The sequence below is a fragment of the Myotis myotis genome, unplaced genomic scaffold (assembly GCF_014108235.1).
Source record: "Myotis myotis isolate mMyoMyo1 unplaced genomic scaffold, mMyoMyo1.p scaffold_m19_p_18, whole genome shotgun sequence".
Classification (NCBI taxonomy): Eukaryota; Metazoa; Chordata; class Mammalia; order Chiroptera; family Vespertilionidae; genus Myotis; species Myotis myotis.
The window spans coordinates 28,321,437-28,344,411 of NW_023416322.1; the positions used below are offsets into that span (position 1 = coordinate 28,321,437).

A 22,975-nucleotide genomic window follows, 5' to 3' on the forward strand; every position below is an offset into this window, starting at 1 on the left:
AGGTCGGACGTGCCGGGCGGACCGTAAATATTTACCCATTGCCTACTAAGGTCTAGAGACCTAGCTTTGCGCGCCTTCTCCCCTCCCCCCGCCTCCACCCCCTGGCTCGCTCCTGCCCCAGGAGACGTGCCCAGCCCGGGGTTTTACCGACCCGAAGCCCGCCCCTCCTGCCGGGGCCGAAGTCTACCCGCCGACCATCTCCAGGGCGGCGCCTCACGCGCTTTTTACTCACCTGGGAGGTCACCTGGGTGTCGGCCTCCCACGTGCCCAACGAGAGATTATCCCGTCTGTGTCCCACGGAATCGAAGCGCCACGAGGGCAGGGCGTTTGGTGCCCTGCTGCGCTGCCCACGCCTGGCACAGCACTGGGCACACTAGTAGCTGGTCAATAATTGCCTGTTGAGTGGGTGACATCACTTTAGTTAAGGTACTTCTACCCACTTCCTGCTCTGAAAAGACACGGAGAGGGGTTCAGGAGGGGAGCGGAGGGGTGACGGCAGCTCCACAGAGAGGGTAGCCCAGGGTTGCCCCCTGGAGGAGATGGTTTGGGGCACATTCCCCCTTGTCTCTGATTGATGGGACTGCAGGGCGGGAACGCGTCGGGTCCCTCGGCTGCGCTGCTAGGTCGGGCAGGTTCAGGCTCGCTCCGCCCAACCCGGCGGGGCCACGGCGGCTCCCCGCCCTGCCGGCGTCTGGGTGGAAAAAAGGTGTGTGTGTGTGGGGGGGGGGGGGGGGGCTGGAAGCACGAACGGAACACGGAGCCTCCTTCCCCGGGCCTGGCGCTTTCCCCAGCGTTCTCACTGCAGGCTTTGCTCTCATTACTCTCCTATGCATATATCTTTGTGTTTGGGGGTCGTGTTTCAGACCTGATGGGGCACCCATTAGGGGCCGGGTGTTGTAATTAGCCACGAAGGTAAGGCGGCGACTAAGATAACATTCCTGCCCTTGGGGAGCCTCCGGACCCGTAGGGGACATAGACAAACCACCATTTACACAGCAAACTTGGCTGGAAGCGTCAGAGCGCAGACCGCAGATCCACACTCCGGAGCCGCCGCGACGCCTGCTGGACGCAGAGGGGAGGTGCAGGCACTGCGGGACCCAGACGGACCCCAGGGAGCTGCCCGGAGACTCGGCCTGAAGACCAACCCGCCCCGCTCCCTCCCCCTCCAGCCCCCAGCCTGCCCAGGCGGTCTCGGCTCTGGCTTTGGGCTACCTCTCACCGCAAGCCGGCGCGCTTGTGAAGGCTCTCACCACCCCAGGCAAACATCTGCGCTTAGTGGCGGAGCGGTCTGAGGTGTCTGTCTGTCTGCCTGTCTGGGAAATTCCCCTCCTGGGCCTCCCTGTGAATTTCGGAGACAGGATTAACCCTCTGAGTGTCTTGCAGGAGGCCGACCTCCGGAGGGACATACTGTCCACCTCTGGGGGCACTGCCCGCCGGGAGGCGCCATTTCCAGTCTGGAACTGGCAGAGCTGCTGGATTGCTACTCCTTTACTGAGCACCCTGTGGTGGGGGTGGCAGGGCCACAGGGTCCTGGGGCGCCTGCTAACCTGGCCCAGACCTGAGGGTATCTTTAGACAGTGGGGTAGGGGTGGGAGGCCTGTGCCGTTCCCTCAATGTCATTTTGAAAAATATAAAGTATATGTTTCCCACTTTATTAGGAATCGGCATGGGTGGGGTCTGGCTAGCCTGCCCCATCGGGCCTATCTTGCAGGCTGAGGGCTGGGGTGGGGGTGGGGGTGGGCTGAGAGGTGGCTGGCCAGCCTGCCTCCTGGTCCATCTTCCGTGGAGGGGGCAATTTGCATATTAGCCTTTTATTATATAGGACGTGCGTGAAGTTGGAAAAGAGAGAACAGGAGCCCTAGCTGGTTTGGCTCAGTGGTTGGAGCTTTGGCCCTTGGACTGAAGGGTCCCAGGTTCCATTCTGGTCAAAGGCACAGCAGGTGGGGCGAGTTGGGGAGGCAGTCTATCGATGTGTCTCTCTCACATTGATGTTTCTCTCTCTGTTTCCCCCTCCCTTCCACTCTGTCTAAAAATCAATGAGGATTAACAAAAAGAAAGAGAGAGAGAGAGAGAGAGAGAGAGAGAGAGAGAGAGAGAGATAACAGGAGAATAAAGGGGAGGAGGAGCCACAGCCACTGTTACCATCATCCCTTTCCAGCCAGCTTTTTGCTCGTGAGCTTTGGGGGTGGGGTGGGGGTTGCTTGCTTTTACATAGTGTGATAAATATCACACATTTCCTTCCTGTACTTTTTTCTCTCCCTTAACTTTGTGACAGAAGACATTTTTCATGTTGCAAGCTCTTTGTAAACAACATTGTTTTTAGTAACTTTCTTTTAAATCCTCGCCTGAGGATACGTTTTTATTGATTTTTAGAGAGAGAGGAAGGGAGAGAGAAACATTGATGTGAGAGAGAACCATGGATCAGTTGCCTTCCATAGGTGCCCAGTTGAAGATCAAACCCAAAACCTATTGTGTATGGGATGACAGTCCAACCAATTGGACCACTTGGCTAGGGCTGTGAACAATTTACATACATTTGTAGCCCTAGCCAGCTTGGCTCAGTGGATAGAGCAGGGGTGGGCAAACTTTTTGACTCGAGGGCCACAGTGGGTTCTTAAACTGGACCGGAGGGCCGGAACAAAAGCATGGATGGAGTGTTTGTGTGAACTAATATAAATTCAAAGTAAACATCATTACATAAAAGGTTACGGTCTTTTTTTTCATTAGTTTTATTCATTTCAAACGGGCCGGATCTGGCCCGCGGGCCGTAGTTTGCCCACAGCTGGGATAGAGCATTGGCCTGTGGACTGAAGGGTCCCAGGTTCGCTTCTGGTCAGGGGCACATGCCTGGGTTGCGGGCTCGATCCCCAGTGGGGGGTGTGCAGGAGGCAGCCGATCAATGATTCTCTCTCATCATTGGTGTTTCTCTCTTTCCTTCTCCCTTCCTCTCTGAAATCAATAAAAATATATTATAAAAAACAATTTATATATATTTACAAACAATATTTAAAAATATTTTTATTGCCGAAACCGGTTTGGCTCAGTGGATAGAGCGTCGGCCTGCGGACTGAAAGGTCCCAGGTTCGATTCCGGTCAAGGGCATGTACCTGGGTTGCGGGCACATCCCCAGTGGGAGATGTGCAGGAGGCAGCTGATCGATGTTTCTCTCTCATCGATGTTTCTAACTATCTCTCTCCCTTCCTCTCTGTGAAAAATCAATAAAATATATTTTAAAAAAAATATTTTTATTGATTTCAGAGAGGAAGGGAGAAGGAAAGAGAGATAGAAACATCAATGATGAGAGAGAATCATTGATTGGCTGCCTCCTGCATGCTCTCCACTGGGGATGGAGCCAGTAACCTGGGCATGTGCCCTGACCGGGAATTGAACCAGTGACCTCCTGGTTCATAGGTCGGTGCTCAAACATTGAGCCACGCAGGCTGGGCTAAACAATATTTTTAATGGCAGCATAACGTTCCATTGCCTGTTTCAGAGTTTGCCATTGGAGTGCGGCAGGGTAGATATAAGTACACGCATCCCCACACACACTCAGCTATCTTCAGTTGCTGAACACTTGAGTGACTGGTTCTTAGAACCTAGGAACAAAGCTGAGGGTGACTTTCATTCAACAAGTGTTTATGGAGCACGCAATCTGGACTGGACTCCGGATTGGGGCGGGGGGCTTAGTGGAGGGCAAGAGGAGAGATCCCAGCTGTCCTAGAGCTTATGTTTCAGATGCAATCTGGGCATCGGCCTTTCTAGATCTTGGAGAATTTCACAATGTGGGAGAGTGCTTTGCTAAAGATGTTGCCAAGCTAAAGCCAGATTCTTTTGGCTACTAACTCGTCCAGCTCTTTTACTGAGGGCCAAAGTGAGCAGAACCTAATGGATCTGTTCCCGCTCACACACATGCAACTCATGATTCCATGGAAGAGGGTGGGATTCTTCCCCTGGGAGTCCATGGCCGGGAAGAGGAGTTTGGACAGGATGGGAAGTGGGAGGGAGAAGGGAGGGGCCGTGGTAAGGAGGATGAGACTGTGTTCCAGGGGGTGTTGTGTACTGCTGCCTCTTCCACCAAAAAATCGACTGATTGCCCGGTTGGTGTGGCCCAGTGGTTGAGCGTCAACCCAGGAACCCAGAGATCGAAGTTCAACTCCCGGTCAGGGCACATGCCTGGGTTTTGGGCTCAATCCCCAGACGGAGGCTTGCAGGAGGCAGCCGATCAATGCTGTTTCTCTCTCATTGGTGTTTCTATCTCTCTATCCCTCTCCCTTCCTCTCTCTCTCTCTAAAAAAATGAAATAAATAAAATTAATTGCTCATGTTAAACACTGTACTGGGAGGCACTGGGGACTCTGAAATATATCCTTGCCCTAAAGGAATCTAGTTTACTGGCAAATATATCATTAGAATATAAGATAAGAATCGTAATAGTGGTGTAGGTGGAACAACAGGCTGTGGGCTCATGGAGGAAGGGATGTTTATTGGTGGTGAGGAGGGCTTCACAGAAGAGGAGACATTCGACGTGAGTGTCGAGGATAAGGAGGCATTCACATTCAAGGGTGAGGGAACAGAGAACAAAGGTAGAGGGTGAGCGTCTGTGCAGTGACTACGCTGAAGGAGCTAAAATTACAGAATAGGCCCGGGGAGGCGTGGCAGCAGAAGAGAGCAGGAGGTGGTTTGGGGCCGTGTTGCTAAGGGCCTTGAATGCCACGCACAGGATTTGAATATTAGTCTGTAGCCCATAGGGCAGTGATGGCGAACCTTTTGAGCTCGGCGTGTCAGCATTTTGAAAAACCCTAACTTAACTCTGGTGCCGTGTCACATATAGAAAGTTTTTGATATTTGCAACCATAGTAAAACAAAGACTTATATTTTTGATATTTATTTTATATGTTTAAATGCCATTTAACAAAGAAAAATCAACCAAAAAAATGAGTTCGCGTGTCGCCTCTGACACGCGTGTCATAGGTTCGCCATCACTGCCATAGATGCTTAAGTAAGAAGCACAATCAGATTTGTATTTTAGAAAAAGCACTGTGGGTAACAACATGTGGGCAGAGGAGGGAGCTCAGAGGTGGAGGACTTTGGGCCTGAGCTGCAGGCGCTCCGGTGGGAGGGAGGAGGGCCTGAGGCTGAGGAGTGGCAGAGGCGAGGCGGGGTGAGCACCGGAGACATGGAACAGAGTCGGATGGGACCTGAGCCCGGGGCCAGAGGAGGGAAGGGTGTGGAAGGCCTGGTGGGCAGAAGTGGCCCTTACAGACAGGAAATGGAGGAACAGACCTGGGAAGGAGAAATGCAGCGTGTCATTTTGGTCATTGTATCAAATTGTGATGATTTTGGCTGCGAGTAGCAGAATACCCAACTGCCAGCAGTTGAAACAAGGTTTTATTTCCCCCCACCCCTAGCAAAGCATTCTGGACGCGGGACAGCGGCTCAACGTGTTTTCAGAGACCCAGCGCTGTCTGTCAGCCTCTCTGGCGAATGGAGTGCAGAAAGGAGGGGTGGGAGCACAAGGTCTCCTCCTAAGGCTCTTTTAAATATGTTTTTTAAAAAGTTGATTTCAGAGAGAGGAAGGGAGAGGGAGACAGAGAGAGAAACATCAATGATGAGAGAGAATCGCGGATCGGCTGCCTCCTGCACGCCCCCCACGGGGGATGGAGCCCGCAACCCGGGCTGTGCCCTGGCTGGGAATGGAACAGTGACCTCCTGGGTCCATAGGTCAACACTCAACCGCCGAGCCACACCCGTTAGGCAAAGCTTTTTTTTTTTAAACCTGGTGAGGAAAATCTTTTCTACCAGCCTCCCAGCCAACTTATCCTCAGTGGACCGAACCGGCTCAGTGTCCATTGCTATCCCCATATCTGTGAAGGAAGGAGGAGAAGGGACTGGTTCTGACTGGGGCTGAGGTCCACCATCGCCCAAACAGAACCTGTTCTGCTCCCCAGAGAACTGGTGCCTGCGAGCCTGGAAGCGGGTGAGCCCTGGATAGTGCCTGCCACACACATGCTGCCTGAGGGGCCAGCAGAACTGCCAGGGGGGTGTCCCAGGGCAGCGGCAGGTGGGGGCTGGAGCTCAGGAGGGTGGGGAGCTCGGAATACTGTCCCTTTGGGACGCTCTAGGCTGCGTGCCCCAGGCAGGGAAGAAGCGTGTGGGGGGGGCACAGGACCAGGAACCCCTTACCTGTGGTTTTTACTGGGGAGAAAGCCCAGCTCCCCAGCTGCATGGGGGAAAAGCTGGGCCGGGCCAGGGTGAGTGAGGGTGGGCCGGCACCTTCACCTCCAGGGCAGCCCATAAGCCTCTTTTCCGTCACTGGCTAGACTTTCCCTGTAGCATAGTGTCAGAGCAGGAGTGTAGATGCTTCTGTTGCAGAAGCATTCCTTTTATATAACTTTTCCCCTGATTACAGAAGAAATAAATGATCAGAAAACTAGAAGCAGCACAAATGAAGAGAGAAAAAAAGAAGTCAGCCCGGGGAGCAAGCACACTTCTTGAATCCCTCCCCGGGGCCCGGTAACTTTTTATGGTAAATATCTCTGAGAGGTTACAGTTTAATGCCCGTGTTACAGCCAGCCCGGAATCCCTTACAGTTATGTAACATTTTATGGTCTTCCAGGTTTTCCAGCTGTGTGTTTTATCACGGACTGTTTCATCTTTATAGACTCCTGGACATTGCGATGCGGGCAAAGGCAGGAATTGTTCCTCCCTCCTCTCCCCCCACCAGATGAGGAGACCAAGGCTCAGAAAGGTGATGGTGTGATCGGGGTGGGGCCCAGCTGCCCCGGCTATGGGGGTGGTGGCGGGGAGGCGCTCCTTCCAGACCAGAGCCCATGAGTAGGGGAAGGGAGGGGGCAGGGAGGGGGTGGGCCCTAGCGGGGACCCCGGGGGCTCTGTGGGCCGTCCTCCTGGAGGGCAGAAGCCTTCTCTGCCTGTCCCTGGAGGCAGGAGGTGAACAGAAAATGGCTTACTTTCCGCTTCACCCGGTGTCGGCTGAGGTCGGCCTGTGTAGGAAGCGCTCTGCAGGGCCTGCCAGAGCGGCCCCTCTGGAGAGAGCTGGGCGAGAGCTGGGTTTAGGCCCGGCTGTGGGAACTGAGAAAGTTCTGTCACCTCTCTGAGCCTCTGCCCTCCTTTGTATTTCCACCTCTGAGAGGAGGCAGGCTGACCTCAGGGCGTCATCATAGGGATCCAGTGAGAGGCCTGGGCAGCCGGGGGAGTTGGCTGCCATGGAGCCCTGGTGTGCGCCTCTCCGCCGGCCTGGCCTCCTGGGCTGGCTGGGGTGACTGTGCTGATACTGGGGGCGATAGGGGAAGACCAGGATGTAGGGGAGGCAGGGAGGAGGGGCCCAGGAACACAAATATTGATTCTGCTCAGGAGCACTTGGTAAGCCCGGGGCATGGCGGTTCCATGGGTTCAGAGGGACGGTGGAGGAAACACTTGGGAGGGTTTTTCCAGGTGGGAATGGCCAGCAAGGGCGCGTCATGCCCAGAGGGATGGTGTGGGCCACACTCCCCTGACCTGCAGGCGTGAATGGGGGAGGTGGGGAGAAAGTCTGCCCCTCAGATGTCCTTCCTCCATGTTCCTTACCCCCCACCCCAGATCCATGGAGCCCCTCCCTCACCCTATCATCTCGTGGCTGTTGCCGAAAGAAGTCCACGCTAAGAAAACGTCTTCTAAGAGCGTATTTGAGCCAAACTGGTGACAATTGCCAGGAAGCAAAATCTCAATGGACTGAGAAAATGCCCCGAGGATGGCGGTTTTGCCGTTTGTTTTATACGTTAGAATCCAAGGAGGAGCTGTAAGGGGTGTTACAGAAGCTCCATCCACGCAGGTTAGGCAGGACGGAGGACGCAAAGCAGGGAACTCTCTGAGATTGGATAGACTAAAACAGAACAACAAAAGAAGAGAGACGCACTTCCCTTACATTGGTAGGCACAGGACAGCGAGTGTTTACAGCACATGGAGATGGTATGTGGGCAACAAGATAAGGTGTGGTCTCACGCTCAGGTGCCTGCGGCTGTGCTTTGAGGGTTTTGGAAAAGAGAGCTGCTCTGGCCTTTCAAAGGTCTGCTACCAAAGACAATAGAAACCTCAGAGGTAAAGACTGGCCTAGGACTTGACAACCAACCATGACCCGCCTTGAGTTAGGAATTTTGTCCTTGCTGTTAATCCTCACCCGAGGATATTTTTTCCATTGATTTTTAGGGAGAAAGGGAGGGAGAGAGAGAGAGAAAGAGAGAGAGAGAAACATCAATGTGAGAGAGACACATCCATTGGTTGCCTCCCACCCTCGCTCAGATTGGGGCTGTGGATCGAACCTGCAGCCGGTGGGACTCGGCAGAAAGAGCTCCCCTTGGGGACAGACCTCCTGGAGGCTCCCAGGGAGACTGGTTTTCCCTGGGCTGAGGACATTCCAGATTGGGCCGGAGAAGGCCGGGCCAGCCCAGCACGGCTTAGCAGCAAGCCACGGGGCTGTATTCCATCAGAGAACTGAGGGGAGGCAGAGAGAGAAAAGTTTGGGAGACTCAAGAGCAGATAATGGGCATGGCGCCCTGGGAATAACAACATGGCTCACGGTTACAGAACACGGTCACCAGCGCAGGCGCATTGGAAGCACTTTGCAGACAAGAATGCACTTATCTTCACACTCAGCATGAGAGAGAGGTAGGGTTGTTCTCCTTATTTTATAGATGAGAAAGCACAGAGATGTCAATAACTTTCCGGAGGTCACACAGCTAGCGGTCTGAGGCAAGGCAATTTGGCCTGAGAGTCCTGATCTAACCACTGCACCATACTACCCGGCTGTTCTGGCAGCTGTTCCTAGCAAGGGGTGAGTGGTAGTCTGGGGTGAAGGTCACTGGGAGCCCAGAGAGACACAGACCAGTATGAAACAGTCCCTACAGGACGCAGCAGCGGTTTGGATGTGGGGGGCAGGTGGGATCATCTGTGTCAGCATCAGGAGCCCGGGCGGGAAGCAGGACCATGAAAGCCTACAGTTAAAACACTCGCTTCCAGCCCAGCCGGTGTGGCTCACTGGCTGAGGGTCAACCTATGACCCCGGAGGTCACAGCTCGATTCCTGGTCGGGACACATGCCCTGGTTGCGGGCTTGGGCTCCAGTAGGGGGCATGCAGGAGGCAGCCATCAATGATTCTCTCGCATCACTGATGGTTCTATCTCCCTCTCCCTTCCTCTCTCTGAAATAAATTAGAAGATATTAAAAACAAAAGGTAATCTTTATTTTTTAAGAATTTTTTCCCCCCTGCAAAAAGCGTTATTGTTTCCTTTGGTCCAATGCATGGGGGAGAGGCTTCAGGTGGTGAACAGAATGGCGGGTCCGGGGAGAGGCTTCAGGGGGTGAACAGAATGGCGGGTCCGGGGAGAGGCTTCAGGGGGTGAACAGAATGGCGGGTCCGGGAGAGGCTTCAGGGGGTGAACAGAATGGCGGGTGGGGGAGAGGCTTCAGGGGGTGAACAGAATGGCGGGTCCGGGGAGAGGCTTCAGGGGGTGAACAGAATGGCGGGTCCGGGGAGAGGCTTCAGGGGGTGAACAGAATGGCGGTCCGGGGAGAGGCTTCAGGGGGTGAACAGAATGGCGGGTCCGGGAGAGGCTTCAGGGGGTGAACAGAATGGCGGGTCCGGGGAGAGGCTTCAGGGGGTGAACAGAATGGCGGGTCCGGGAGAGGCTTCAGGGGGTGAACAGAATGGCGGGTCCGGGGAGAGGCTTCAGGTGGTGAACAGAATGGCGGGTCGGGGAGAGGCTTCAGGGGGTGAACAGAATGGCGGGTCCGGGGAGAGGCTTCAGGTGGTGAACAGAATGGCGGGTCCGGGGGAGGCTTCAGGGGGTGAACAGAATGGCGGGTCCGGGGAGAGGCTTCAGGGGGTGAACAGAATGGCGGGTGGGGGAGAGGCTTCAGGGGGTGAACAGAATGGCGGGTCCGGGGGAGGCTTCAGGTGGTGAACAGAATGGCGGGTGGGGGAGAGGCTTCAGGGGGTGAACAGAATGGCGGTCCGGGGAGAGGCTTCAGGGGGTGAACAGAATGGCGGGTCCGGGGAGAGGCTTCAGGGGGTGAACAGAATGGCGGGTCCGGGGAGAGGCTTCAGGTGGTGAACAGAATGGCGGGTGGGGGAGAGGCTTCAGGGGGTGAACAGAATGGCGGGTGGGGGAGAGGCTTCAGGGGGTGAACAGAATGGCGGGTCCGGGGGAGGCAGCGGCCCCGCACCGGCCTCCGGGCTCCAGAGGCGCCTGGCGGTGCCGGAGGGGCCTTTGGGAGACACTGGCCCGGCCCGGCCCGGGGCGCAGGCGGCGGGCGGCAGGTGGGGCCCGGCTCCTTGATGGCGTCGCCTCCTCCCCGGCAGCGGTTCTGCGGAGCCGGAGCTGAGGGTCTGCGGGGAGCGCGGGGCCTGCGGGCCCAGAAGGCCGGGCTCGCTCCTCTCCGAGGCCAGGGCGGCTCGCAGGGCGCCCCGAGCTGTGCCCACTCCTCTCGGGCGGCGTCAGCTCGTCCTGGAGGAGAAGGCGCCACCGCGCTGGCTTCACAGCTGAAGACGCTGGGCGCCCTCGCGCTTCTCCACCAACTCGAGGAGGACGCGGCCGCCGCCCCGGAGCCACCTCGTCCGGACAGAGGTGGGTGCGGGCGCGCAGGTGCAGGCCGGCCGGGCGGGCGGTCGACGGCAGCCTCCAGCCGGTGGAACAATTCTGATGAATTTGGGGGCTCACGGTTGTTCGTCAATAGGGGTGAAGGTAGAAAAAATAAACTGTGTCTGGTCTCCGAGGTGGTGACTGGAAAGGAGGGCAGAGGGTGCCGAGGCTGGAAGAAGGGGCGTCCCGGGGTCTGTTCCGTCCAAACACTGTTGAAGCAAGAGACACATCTGGGACCGCTGAGGCATTAGCCAAAAGGTCATCTTTTTTTTTTCTTTTTTAACTTGCTCTCCAGGCCTTTCTGCTGGAGCTCAGTCCGGCAGATGCTCCCACTCAGGGCTCCAAACGCACAGGGAGGGCTCAGCTGTGGGAGTTTAGAATCCATTTCCCAGTAACTATTCCCGTGGCCCTGGCTCTAGCTCTGGCCGCCCCCTACCTGGTCCCTGCCCATCTCCCAAGGGAGGTTCCCAGTTTTTCCATCCATTGTCTCAACTACTGGGTTTCCATCCAGCAAATCCTTTCTCTGCTTTAAGTGACCCTGAGTCAGTCTCTGTCACTGGCCAGACAGAACCTGAACGGGTGCAGAGTGAGTCGGCGGCGGTGCCAAGAGCACAAGCCTGGGAGACTGGGAAGATCATGTTAACTTAACAATGAGGGCCAAGTGAGAGGCAACCAGCATTTATTTGAGATCCAAATCAGGAAGCACAGACTCAGGCCGAAAGCCAGTAGTGTTCTGATTGGGAGTTAAAGGCAAGGGGTGTTTATGGGAAAGGAAGGGGAACAATGACATCAATAGAAGTGTTGATGTGAGAAATGGCCAGCCGGGTTGGTGTGCTCGGTGGTTGAACATGGACTTTTGCCAGTTGGGTCCCCAGTAGGGAGTGTGCAGGAGGCAGCCAATTAATGATGTTACTATCTCTTCTCCCTTCCTCTCTCTAAAAACAAACAAAAAAACTAAATAAAAGAGATTTGCTTTAAAAAAAGAAAAGAAATGCTCAAACCTGTAGATATCTATATATATAAAAGGCTAATATGCTAAGTGTCTGTCTGACTGGTTGCTATGACGTGCACTGACCACCAGGAGGCAGACGTTCAACGCAGGAGTTGCTGAGCTGCAGTGACTTGGCAGTTGCAGTTTTTGGGTGACGCACCCTGAAACCGGAGAGGAGGGAGCCTGATTCCTTGCGGGGCTGTACAATTCCACCTTCGGCTGTGGGTTATGTTGTTGCTGGGGCACTGTCAGCCTCGAATCTGGTTTACTGCACACTTGCATTTGCATTCCACACCCTGTATGACAGCAACTTTGCAGAGTGCCCTCTCGCACTCCGGGACCCCTCGGGGGATGTTGGAGAGCCGGTTTCGGCCCAATCCCCGCAGGCCAGGCTGAGGGACCCCATGTGCCGGAGGGACCCCGCTCATTCCGCAGATACCGGGAAGGGACCGCAGGAGTTTGGCTTCAGAGTGTGTCTGGCCCATCTAGCCCAGTCCCGCCCCGGGACTAATTAATTTCCTTTCAATGTGCACGAATCCATGCACTGGGTTACTAGTTTTTTTATAAGAGTTTATAAACTGAGGATATATGCCGGGGAGGGAGATCTCAAATGCTCCAGATAATAATACTTTTACAGTTTCTCTTTTACAGTTTCTTTTATTCATTTGAGATTAAGGAGGGAAGATTACAAGAAGGTGGGAGAAAGCAAGGCGGAAAATGGATTACAGGATAGTTAAGATTATGTACTCTCTCAGTGGTTCTCAACCCTCTGGCCCTTTAAATACAGTTCCTCATGTTGTGACCCAACCATAAAATTATTTTCGTTGCTACTTCATAACTGTAATGTTGCTACTGTTATGAATCGTCATGTAAATATCTGATGTGCAGGATGGTCTTAGGCCACCCCTGTGAAAGGGTCGTTCGACCGCCAAAGGGGTCGCGACCCACAGGTTGAGAACCGCTGCAGAGAGTTGTCAACCTTTATAAGGACGGCGAAAGGTGGCATTTCTCCCCCGCCCCCCATATGTTTTTGGAGAGAGAGGAAGGGAGAGGGATAGAGAGAAACATCGATGAGAAAGGAATATCATCGATCTGCTGCCTCCTGCATACCCCGTACTGGGGCTAGAGCCCACAACCTGGGCATGTGCCCTGACCAGGTGACCTCTTGGTTCCTGGGTCGACACTCAACCACTGAGCCACACCGTCCAGGCTGAAAGGTGGCCTTTCAAAGGTGTGTTAACCTAGATGCACAGAAACAAAGGACAGGGCTTGCTTAAGAAGAACCTTACCTCTTACACCAAGGAAGCGATAGGCCGCCCTGGCTGGTGTGGCTCAGGAGGTTGGGCGTCTTCCCGTGCACCAGAAGGTGGAGGCAGTGGGGGCAGTGCCGAGGCAGGCGATTCATGCTTTGCTCTCACATCGATGTTTCTCCCTCTCCCTCTCCCTTCCTCTCTCTACAAATCAGGGCTGCCTTAAAACCTTGCACTACAGAAGTAACCGGCCTGGGACGTGACTACCCACCATGACCTGCCCAGCTAGGAATTTATGATCAGATCACCCTGTGAGATTAATGTCTGTATACAAACTAACATAGTGATTGTAATTCCAAAAAAATGCGTTTAATCTTCAGGCCTGTAATCACTCTATCTGCTTTCTTGTTATCTTTGCAAACAGTTGTTTGGGATAGAGTGCGGCTTTAGGCCCAGTGCGAAGATTGTTTCGCCCCATTTAACATTCCAAAGGTTTGAGGAGTAAGACATACAAGGCAGTTCCTCTGAGCTGGCAGCCGTGTTAAAGTGGCTCCATTTGTATTTTTGTCTTTTCTTTTTTTTAAAATATATTTTTATTGATTTCAGAGAGGAAGGGGGAGAGAGAGAAAGAGAGATAGAAACATCAATGATGAGAGAGAATCATCGATAGAATCATTGGTCCCCTCCTGCACGCCCCCCCACTGGGGACCGAGCCCACAATCTGGGCATGTACCCTTGACAGGAATCGAACCTGGGACCCTTCAGTCCCCAGGCCGATGCTCTATCCACTGAGCCAAAGCAGCCAGGGCCATTTGTATTATTTTCTACAATCAATTGCAGCGTGTGTTTTGCGGGGGGGGGCGGGGGGGGGCACAGGGAGTTCTATTTTTGCAGGTTACAGTGCGTGGGGTTACCTGGAGAGTGGGTCAAAGAGGGGCATTTTAGGGGCTGGGCCTGGGGACTGAGCTTTGCGTTAAAGGTGTAGAGATGGGACGGAGAACTGGACCTGAGGCCCTGGGATGACCTGGGAGAGTGGAGAGCTGGTTGCAGACAGAGTGCCTGCAAGGAGCCGGGCGGGATCACGAGAGTGAGAGGACCAGGTATATCCGTGTGGACAGGAGAGACGGGGTTCTATGGAGAGTAACCCCACAGGGTGATCTGGTCATAAATGTCTGTCTAGGCAGGTCATGGTGGGCGGTCACGCCCCAGGCCTTTACCTCTTCAGTGAGAGGTTTGAAGCCGGCCTGTCCATCGTTCCTGTGCATCCAGGTTTGCACACCTTGGAAATACCAGAGGTAACACTCCTGCAAGTGAGCATTAACCCGAAGAAAGCGCATAATCTTGTAAACGATCCTGTAATCCAGTCCCTACCTTGCTTTCTCCCACCTCCATGTCGTCTTCCTGTGTCACCTCCTTAATTTCAAGTGCATAAAAGAAGCTACAAAACTTGTTATTCTCCAGGTCAGTGGTCGGCAAACTCATTAGTCAACAGAGCCAAATATCAACAGGACAACGATTGAAATTTCTTTTGAGAGCCAAATTTTTTAAACTTCAACTATATAGGTAGGTACCTTGTTATTAACTTAATTAGGGTACTCCTAAGCTGGCCTTTGCTAAAAACGTCCTCAATCTGATTGAGGTATGTTCGCTGAGGTCGACCCCTTCCAACTCTCCCACCCACACTGTCTTGTATACTTGTTCCGTCTATCTCCTTTGCGAAAACCGACTTCTGCGCATGGGCCACGAAGTTTCAATCGCAGTGTATGTGCGCCCGCACGTGGTATTTTGTGGAAGAGCCACACTCAAGGGGCCAAAGAGCCGCATGTGGCTCGCGAGCCGCGGTTTGCCGACCACTGCTCCAGAGCATTCGAGTTCTTGCTCCTCAGCATGTCCTCAGTTTGGCTCAAGTAAACTCCTATAAAAATTACCTATAATCTATACAGATAGAAAGTAGATTAGTGGTTGCCTGTTGCTGAGGTTGCCTATTGGGTGGCTTAGAGAAGGATGGTGAATTGCTGCTAATGGATATGGGTTTTCTTTCGGGGGTGATGAAAATGTTCTCAAATGGATTGTAGCGATGGTTGAATGGTTCCATGAATACACTAAAAATCATTGAATTGTATACTCTAAGTGGGTTAAAAAGCTTTTGAAATATTAAAGGATATTGTGAATGTTACATCACAAAAATGTTACATCAAAAAAAAATTACCTATAGCCCTGACAGTTTGGCTCAGTTGGTTGGGCATCGCCCCATGCACCACAGGTTGCCAGTTCAATTCCCAGTCAGGACACGTGCTGGGGTTGTGGGCTCAATCCTGTGTCGGATGCATACAAGAGGCAACTGGATGCATACAAGAGGCAACTGCTTGATGTTTCTCTCTCTCTCTCTCTCTCTCTCTCTCTCTCTCTCTCTCTCTCTCTCCCTCTCTCTCCCCCCTCCCTCCCTCCCTCCCTCCCCCTCTCTGTCTCCCCCTTCCTTTCTCTCCAAAATCAAAAACAAACGAACAAACGTCCTCGGATGAGGATTAAAACAATTGATCTGCAGGTCTGGATGTCTTTAATGTTGCTGTTTGTCAGAAAGGAGACACACATGGGCTCAGGCTTCGGCCGTCACAGAGGGTCTTGAGGACTCTCATTGTCCTGCGAGGGCCACACGCCCATCCCAAAGCAACCCCTGCGTCCTGGCTGCTGCGCTGGGGCCAGCAGGCTCGGGCACTGGCTCACGACTGCCCCTGGGAGGTGGACTGAGGATGAGGGTTTCCCAAGGAAAATTGGGTTTTCCTGCTCAGAACAGGGAAAGTAAGATGGGTAAGCAAACAAGCAGGTGTCAGCTGAGAGAGGTTGATACTTGAGAAGGTTTCAGAACGGAGGGAAGACGTTTTCTGCGTAGCAAACCCGGGGCCTAGTTGTCGATAAAGAGCAGGTTCCCACGGAGAAAGGCTGGAGGTGCAGGGGGAAATGGAGGAATAGGCCCCTCGAGGAAGGCGGGGGGATGGGGTTCAGGGAAGAGGGCGGGAGTCCCTCTTGTCCAAGGGGAGCAACTGTTTCTCAGAGTCGGGCAGGTAGGGAGCCGGTGGGAGGGCTGAGGTATTGAGAGGAGGTCACAGGAGCCTGTTCCCAGGTGACCTGGTGCTGCAGGCCCCTCCCCCGGGCCCCCACCCCGACCCCCAGCCGAGGGCCTGGGCTTGGAAACAGACTCAGGGATCAGGGGTTGAAAGCCCGGCTCCATCGCTCACTAGGTTGTGATGCTGGGACTCAGTTTCCTCATTTATTTATTTATTTATTTTTAATTACAAAACGATTTTTAATTTGAGAGAGAGAGGAAGGGAGAAGGAGGGAGAGAAACATTGATCAGTTGCCTCCTATACACACCTGACTGGGGATTGACCCGAAACCTGGGTATATATCCTGACTCTAATCAAACCAGTGACCTTTGAGTGCCTGGGACGATGCTCAACCAACTGAGCCACACCAGCCAGGGCCTATTTCTTTAATTTTTAAAAATTAATTTGAGAGAGAGGAAGAGGAGAGAGAGAGAGAGAGAGAGAGAGAGAGAGAGAGAGAGAGAGAGAGAACATAGATTTGTTGTTCCATTTATTTACACATTCATTGGCTGATTCTTGTGTGTGCCCTGATTGGGGATCGAACCCACAACCTTGGTGTTTGGGGATGACACTCTAACCAACTGAGCTACCTGGCCAGGGCTCAGTTTTCTAATTTATGAAATGAGGCTGATAATAACAGTGCCCACCCAAAGGATCATGGTGAGGATGAAGTGAGATAATACTTAGAAAAGCTGTGTCTGGCATAAGGAAAGACCTTGGGATTAGCTATTATAATGGTAACTAGAGGCCTGATACACGAAATTCATGCAAGGGGCTTGGCCCTTGCAGCCCCGGCCTCATCCAGAAGGCTGTCCGGATGGTCGTTCTGCTGTTCAGTCTAATTAGCATATTAGCTCTCTATTATACAGGATTATTATGATTTTTATTGCAGAGGGCTCACAGTGTCAGTAATGAATTCCAACTCAACTGGCTCCTGCTCCTACCTGCTGACATAGGGCCTCCAGTCCCCTGCAAAATTCCCCTCAAATATTGCCGATGGTCCCCATAGGGTGATTCAGTGGACTCGTCAGGGTGTGTCACCGAGCAGCAGCTGTTCTGCCGGCAGGGGCGTGGCAGCCAGAATCTCCCTCTCCCCTCCTGTCTCCTTTGTTGGGGGTTCCCAGTAAAGCCGCCTGTGCTTCCACCTGTGATGGTGTGGTGTTTCAGCTCTTCGGTTTTTAAAAAATATATATTTTTATTGATTTCAGAGAAGAAGGGAGAGGGAGAGAGAAACATCAATGATGAGAGAGAATCATTGATTGGCTGTCTCCTGCACATCCCCAGGGGACGAGCCAGCAACCCGGTAGAACCTGGGACCCTTCAGTCTGCAGGCCGGCGCTCTATCCACTGAGCCAGACGGACTAGGGCTCAGCTCTTCAGTTTTCACCCCTGCTGCTCTGTCTGCGAGGCCCGACAGGCTTCCTTGGCCTGCCCTGGCCCGGGGCGGGATTCGAGCGCTCTCCAAGGGCGAGGACTCCGCCATGGAGCCGTCTGGGAGACCCTCAGCCCTCCCGCAAGGACAGCCCCGTGAGGGGTCCCTTCCTGGCTGCTTGGCGATTTTCACCGCGAGGGTACATGGCAGTCACCAGGCTCTCGGGGCATGTCCTGCCACACCCCTTCCTGGGACAGCAGCCCAGCCAGTCCTTTTGCAGAAAGCTCGGGCAGAGCGAGGCCAGCCCTGCCCCGGGTGAGGGCAGCTGAGGATAAGGGTGGGTGGCCAGGGCCGCAGCTGCCACACCCCAGCACTTGCAGGCGGGGCCCCTGGCAGGTGGGGCTGCACTCAACCACCATGGCCCAGAATCAGGCCCTGAGGCCAAGACCCTCACCAAGCCAGCCGTCGGGCGGGCGTCTGCCCCAGGTAACTGCCATGGACACACCAAGACCTCCTCTGTCCGCCTGTTCCCAGCTCCCGTTTCTTTTTCTTTTTTTAAAAAAACTATATTTTTATTGATTTCAGAGAGGAAGGGAGAGGGAGAGATAGAAACATCAGTGATGAGAGAGAAACACTGATCGGCTGCCTCCTGCAGACCCCCCACTATGGATCGAGCCCGCAGCCCAGGTATGTGCCCTGGACCGGGACCCTTCAGTCTGCAGGCCGACGGTCTAGCCACGGAGCCACACCAGCTGGGGCCCGGGCTCCTGTTTCAATACAACTCTCTCCACTTTCTTCTGACCGACCTCCAGAGAGAGGCGCTGGGACGCGTCCCTCTCACTCAGCTCCCTTGGGTGCCCCGGGGCCCTGCGACGGAGAGCAGCCCTGTCCCTTGCCCGCAGCTGCTCTGGTTTTAGGGGCTGTTGGACTCAAGGCCAGGAAACGATTTCCTGGAGATGTTTCCTCACCGGTGCACCCGGAGCCCATACCGGTTCTGTCCTGGGCCGCGGCGAGGCTGGTGTTCTGAGCAGCGAGGACCGCTCAGGCCCCCCCCCCCCCCCCCCCCCCCCCCCCCCGGCTACTGGGAGTGCGTGTAACATAAACATGACGGCAAAGCCCAGCGACCACAGAAGACACAGATGAAATGAGGAAAAAAAAAAATCAAAATAAACAACCTCCCCCCCCCCCCCCGCCCCCTCCCCCCCAACTCACGCCGGGCCTCCCTTAGAAAAGCCAGGCTCCCAGAGCCGGGTGGGATGTGAGGCAGGCCTGTTCGGGTGGTGTTTATACAAGGAGCTTGGTTCCTCCCTCGGGCGAGTGAAGCAAGTTGTGAAATTTGAAGGCACATTTTAAAATTGTTTAAAATCCTGCAAATGTGTTTCCTGTCTGGCACTGTGAATGGGGAGCTGGGAGTGCGTGTGCATGTGTGGCCCTGAGCGTGCGTTAACGAGGGAGTTTAGAGGCAGCGATGCCGAGGAGCCAACAAGGATGGGGGGCGGGGGGGCGGGGCAAGAAAAGGCCTCTGTTGTTGCTCAGGGTGTGTGTTCCAGGGCTGGAATGTGTGTAAAGGGCCCAGGACTTGGGAGGGTGGTTTGGTCTGGGATATTAGCATCTTTTAAAAAACAACACCGCACTTATAAATCATCCGTTAGAGGCCTCGCGGGGCAGAGCCGCAGGGATGCGACTCTTACTTCTGAAGCAAGTAGGGGCGCTGATCTTTGACAACATCTACTAATGAGAATGGTGCGGTAGCCGCGCTGCTAAATGAGAGGGTGGCGACGAGTCCTCCCGCACATCCTGGCTCTCTACCTTCGCTTAAGCTGCTCCCTCTGCCGCGAGGCCCGCACCAGCTGTCGAAATCCTACTCATCCATTCCGGCTGGCTCAGAACCGCCGCCCCGCAGTGCGAATTACTCACTCCCTCTCCGGGCCCTCCTGACATTTTGTCTTTTACGATGTTTACTTTGTTCCTTCTCTCCTGAAACGTAGCTGAATATGGGACCATTCCCTGTCACAGGCCCCGGGAGGACTGGGTCCTGGCTCCGTTCTTGGTCAATATTTGTTGAATTAAACTTTTTTTTTAAAAATATATTTTATTGATTTTTTACAGAAAGGAAGGGAGAGAGATAGAGAGTTAGAAACATCGATGAGAGAGAAACATCGATCAGCTGCCTCCTGCACATCCCCCACTGGGGAAGTGCCCGCAACCCAGGTACATTCCCTTGATCGGAATCGAACCTGGGACCCTTCAGTCCACAGGCCGACGCTCTATCCACTGAGCCAAACCGGTTTCGGCTTTTTTTTTTTTTTTAAGAGGATTGGTTTGCAGACAATAAAGACCCTGCGCTGGGGTCTTGTTTGGTAACAGTCATCACACACTCAGATATTTTTTTATTTTATTTTATAGTTTTTGAACTTTGCCTCAGAGTCTAGACATAATTGCACTGGATTTAGAATTAATGAAATTGAAAATATAATTTGAAGGACACGTGGCTTTATTTTATTGCAGTGCTGATATATACGTGATAGACCTAATGTCTGTCTGGTGAGGAAGTCCTTTGTTTGGGGAGCATTTGCAGGGGGCGAGGTGGGCTGTGGGAAGTGTGTCTTTCTTGTGAAAATTCCTGGCACCCAATTGATGGAGGGCGGTGGCACTCCAGGAACGACGCCCTGTGGTGGTCTCTGGGACGGGTCTGGTGGCTCTCAAAGCTGAGCGTGGAAGGAACACTTGATTCTTATGAATAATTCAGAGGCCTCCGAAATGCAGCCTGTGTAATGGGCATGGTCAAGGGCGTGGCCATCTGAGAGCCCAGCTGTGTGTTCAGATCAACAAGCTCTCAAACAGAAATCGCACACTCCCGGCCGGTGGGACGCGGCTGGGCGTCGTCCTGTGCAGGAAGGTGGCTGCTGCGATTCACGGTCAAGGCACCTGCCCGGGTTGTGAGCTCGATCCCCGTGGGGGCTGCAGGAGGCATATATATATACATGTTACACACACACACACAATTACAGGCCCTTGGCGTGAAATAGGGAGGCTGTGCGGGCACAGAGCCGGGGTGGGCTCTCACGGGAAGGTGGGCACTCGTGCCCTTTCCTGCGCCCCAAGCAGGATGTGGTGCCGGGAGGCAGGTGCTGAGGCGCGAGGCAGACCCGGGTGTAGCTACCAACCTGCAGTCTCGCGTCTGAGCTCCCTCATCTGTAAAGTGTAAGGGGGCCCTGGTGCTCTGGTGAGTTGCCCAGCAACCGCATCTGGCAGGGGTAAGCGTGTTAGTCCTTCCGCGTGGCCTGGGACGTTTCCCCCTCCTCTCCTCCCGCCCATGTGTGCTACCCTTTCTTCCAGGTGAGGCTTACTGGGTTGAGCAAATAAAAATAGGCCATGCTCAGCTGAATTTGAATTCAGATAAACAATGGCTACTTTTGGGGTATGGGTACCTCCTATGCAACACTTGGGACCTATTTCTACTAAAAACGTAGTTGTTGCTTACCTGAAAGTCCAGTTCAACTGGGAGTGCTGCCGCTGATCTAACCACTCGGTGCCAAGTTCTGCTTCCTCCTCAGCTTAGCAGCAGCTCCACCCTCTGACTCCTGCAGCGCTTCAGGACTTGGGCACTTGTTTGCCACCCAGGGCACAGCCCCCCTTTCACTTATCAGTAACGACAGCCACTTGTGTGAGTACCAGGCACGGAGGCGCTTGGAGGCCTGGACTCACAGGGTCGCCCCCAGGCTGACATCAGTGTCCTCATCGAGGCCCAGGAGGGCCCGTGCCACCCAGGGGCGCACAGTGGCATCGTGCTGCAGACTCCCGTGTGCGAGACTGGACTCTGAACCCCACGCTGCTGTTCCTGGGGGGGGGGGGGGACCGGGGCCGACACCGCAGGCCTCTGCCGGCGCCCGGCCCACGTGGGATCGGCCCGGGTTTAAGTTTTCTGCTTTATGTTTGGAAATCAGCTAAAAGCAGCTGTGGTCCATCTTGGAGAACACGTTAGGCACATCGAAGCAGCCCCTTCTGATGGTCCATGGTCCCCCAGTGAAAATGCAGCTCCTTCTGCTGTTAGGCCTCAGTTGCTGCAGGAATCTCTCTTCCTCGCTGCGCACCGGAGTCAGACAAGTGCACGGTGGGCAAGCACGTTAGTCCCGGGACAGGAGGAAGTGCCCGCGGAGGGGGATGGGCATCGCTGTGGATGTCCGGGCCTGGGGTGGGCCTTGCCCCTGACCAGCCGGCTGCCTCCTTTGTTCCCACCCGCACCCTCTTGTCTATTTTTATTCCCATCCTAGCGTGTGTGCTTTTAGAAGAGGTGGGGGTGGTGGTGCAGGCACTGGTGGCTCCTCCTGGGAACCAAGGAGCGGTATCATCTCCACCCCGGGGTGGGCACGGAGCGGGGGTGGGGAGGGGGGTTAAAGGCCTGTCCAGGCTCCCAAACCTGTAAATAGCAGAGCAGGGACTTGAACTCAGGTCTGTCTGTTTTTGAATCTTTAGCTCTTTCCATGGTGACGCTCAAACCCTATCCTTCCAGAGACTCGGGGAAGCCTGGGGGGTTCATCACACGTGTCTGTTTCTCAAAACCGCGTACACATGCCTGTAAAGCATCACAGAAGAGGAGGATGGACCTGGCCGGTTTGGCTCAGTGGATAGAGCATCGGCCTGGGGACTGAAGGGTCCCAGGTTCAATTCCAGTCAAGGGCATGTACCTTGGTTGCGGGCACATCCCCAGTAGGGGGCGTGCAGGAGGCAGCTGGTCGATGCTTCTCTCTCATTGGTGTTTCTAACTCTCTATCCCTCTCCCTTCCTCTCTGTAAAAAATCAATAAAATATATTTTTTTTAAAAAAAGAGGAGGCTAGCCTCCTAAGGAGGAGAGCCACGTCACGGGAGAGGCTTCGGACAGGTGGAGGCGGGACCGCAGGGGAGGAGCAGCGATGGGTTTTTGAGCGGAAGCAGCTCTGAGGAGGGGCCCGCAGACGGAAGTCTCGCCAAAAGTCAGTCTGTTGGCTCCCAGGACCCAGGAGGGCTCAGGATCTGGGAAGAGCAAGGTATCTATCAAAGCAGATGTGCCCAGGACTGAAGTGGGGACAGGACGGGGGGAAAGGGGACCCAGAGCAGTTAGGCCCCAGGTCTTCCCTGAACCCCCAGAAGCTAGGCAACTACACCCCTGTCCACTGCCAGGGAGGGCGCCCCCGTGTGTCCACCTGCACTCCCCCTGCCCCTCCTCAGGTGTTGTCTGCTCAACCTCCTTGTCAGTTTACTCAGAGGAAACTCCCGCCTGCCCGAGTGCCTGGGACCTGCTGTGAGCACCGTCTGATGAGGACTGGCAGGTGTGTACCTAGCCCCTGTCTCACCTCACCCACACACTACAGATCCACTGCCCACTGGGCATCTCTGCCAGGAAGCCCCACTGCACCCCACACTCACCACTGCCAAGTGCACTCTGGATTCCACCCAAAGCCAATCGTCAGAAAATGCCCAACCCAAACAGGAGTCGCCCTTGACTGTCCTTCCTCTCCCGCAGCATCCAAGCCCCATCCTGTATCCCACTCCCCACCTCCACCTCTATCCCCGCTGGGCCATCCTCACCTCCCACCTGGGCTGAGCTCCCTGACACCCTGACAATCCTGTGTTTTACACAACAG

The 22,975-nt window shown here is 54.4% G+C and overlaps 2 long non-coding RNA genes across 3 annotated transcripts; one reads left to right on the forward strand and one right to left on the reverse strand.

The window, feature by feature from the left end:
- Positions 1–5,704: 5,704 nt before the first annotated feature.
- Positions 5,705–9,128, forward strand: LOC118673788. 2 transcript variants are annotated; one of them, XR_004973473.1, is made up of 4 exons: positions 5,705–5,976; positions 6,409–6,525; positions 6,661–6,747; positions 7,596–9,128. It is a non-coding gene; the product is annotated as an uncharacterized LOC118673788 (long non-coding RNA). The 2 variants fall into 2 exon arrangements; XR_004973472.1 differs by having other exon boundaries at positions 5,705–6,525.
- Positions 9,129–19,733: 10,605 nt separating this feature from the next.
- LOC118673764 lies at positions 19,734–21,785 on the reverse strand. The gene is made up of 4 exons (XR_004973463.1): positions 21,771–21,785; positions 20,835–21,436; positions 20,518–20,598; positions 19,734–20,311 (listed from the first exon to the last, which is right to left on the reverse strand). It is a non-coding gene; the product is annotated as an uncharacterized LOC118673764 (long non-coding RNA).
- Positions 21,786–22,975: the final 1,190 nt, after the last annotated feature.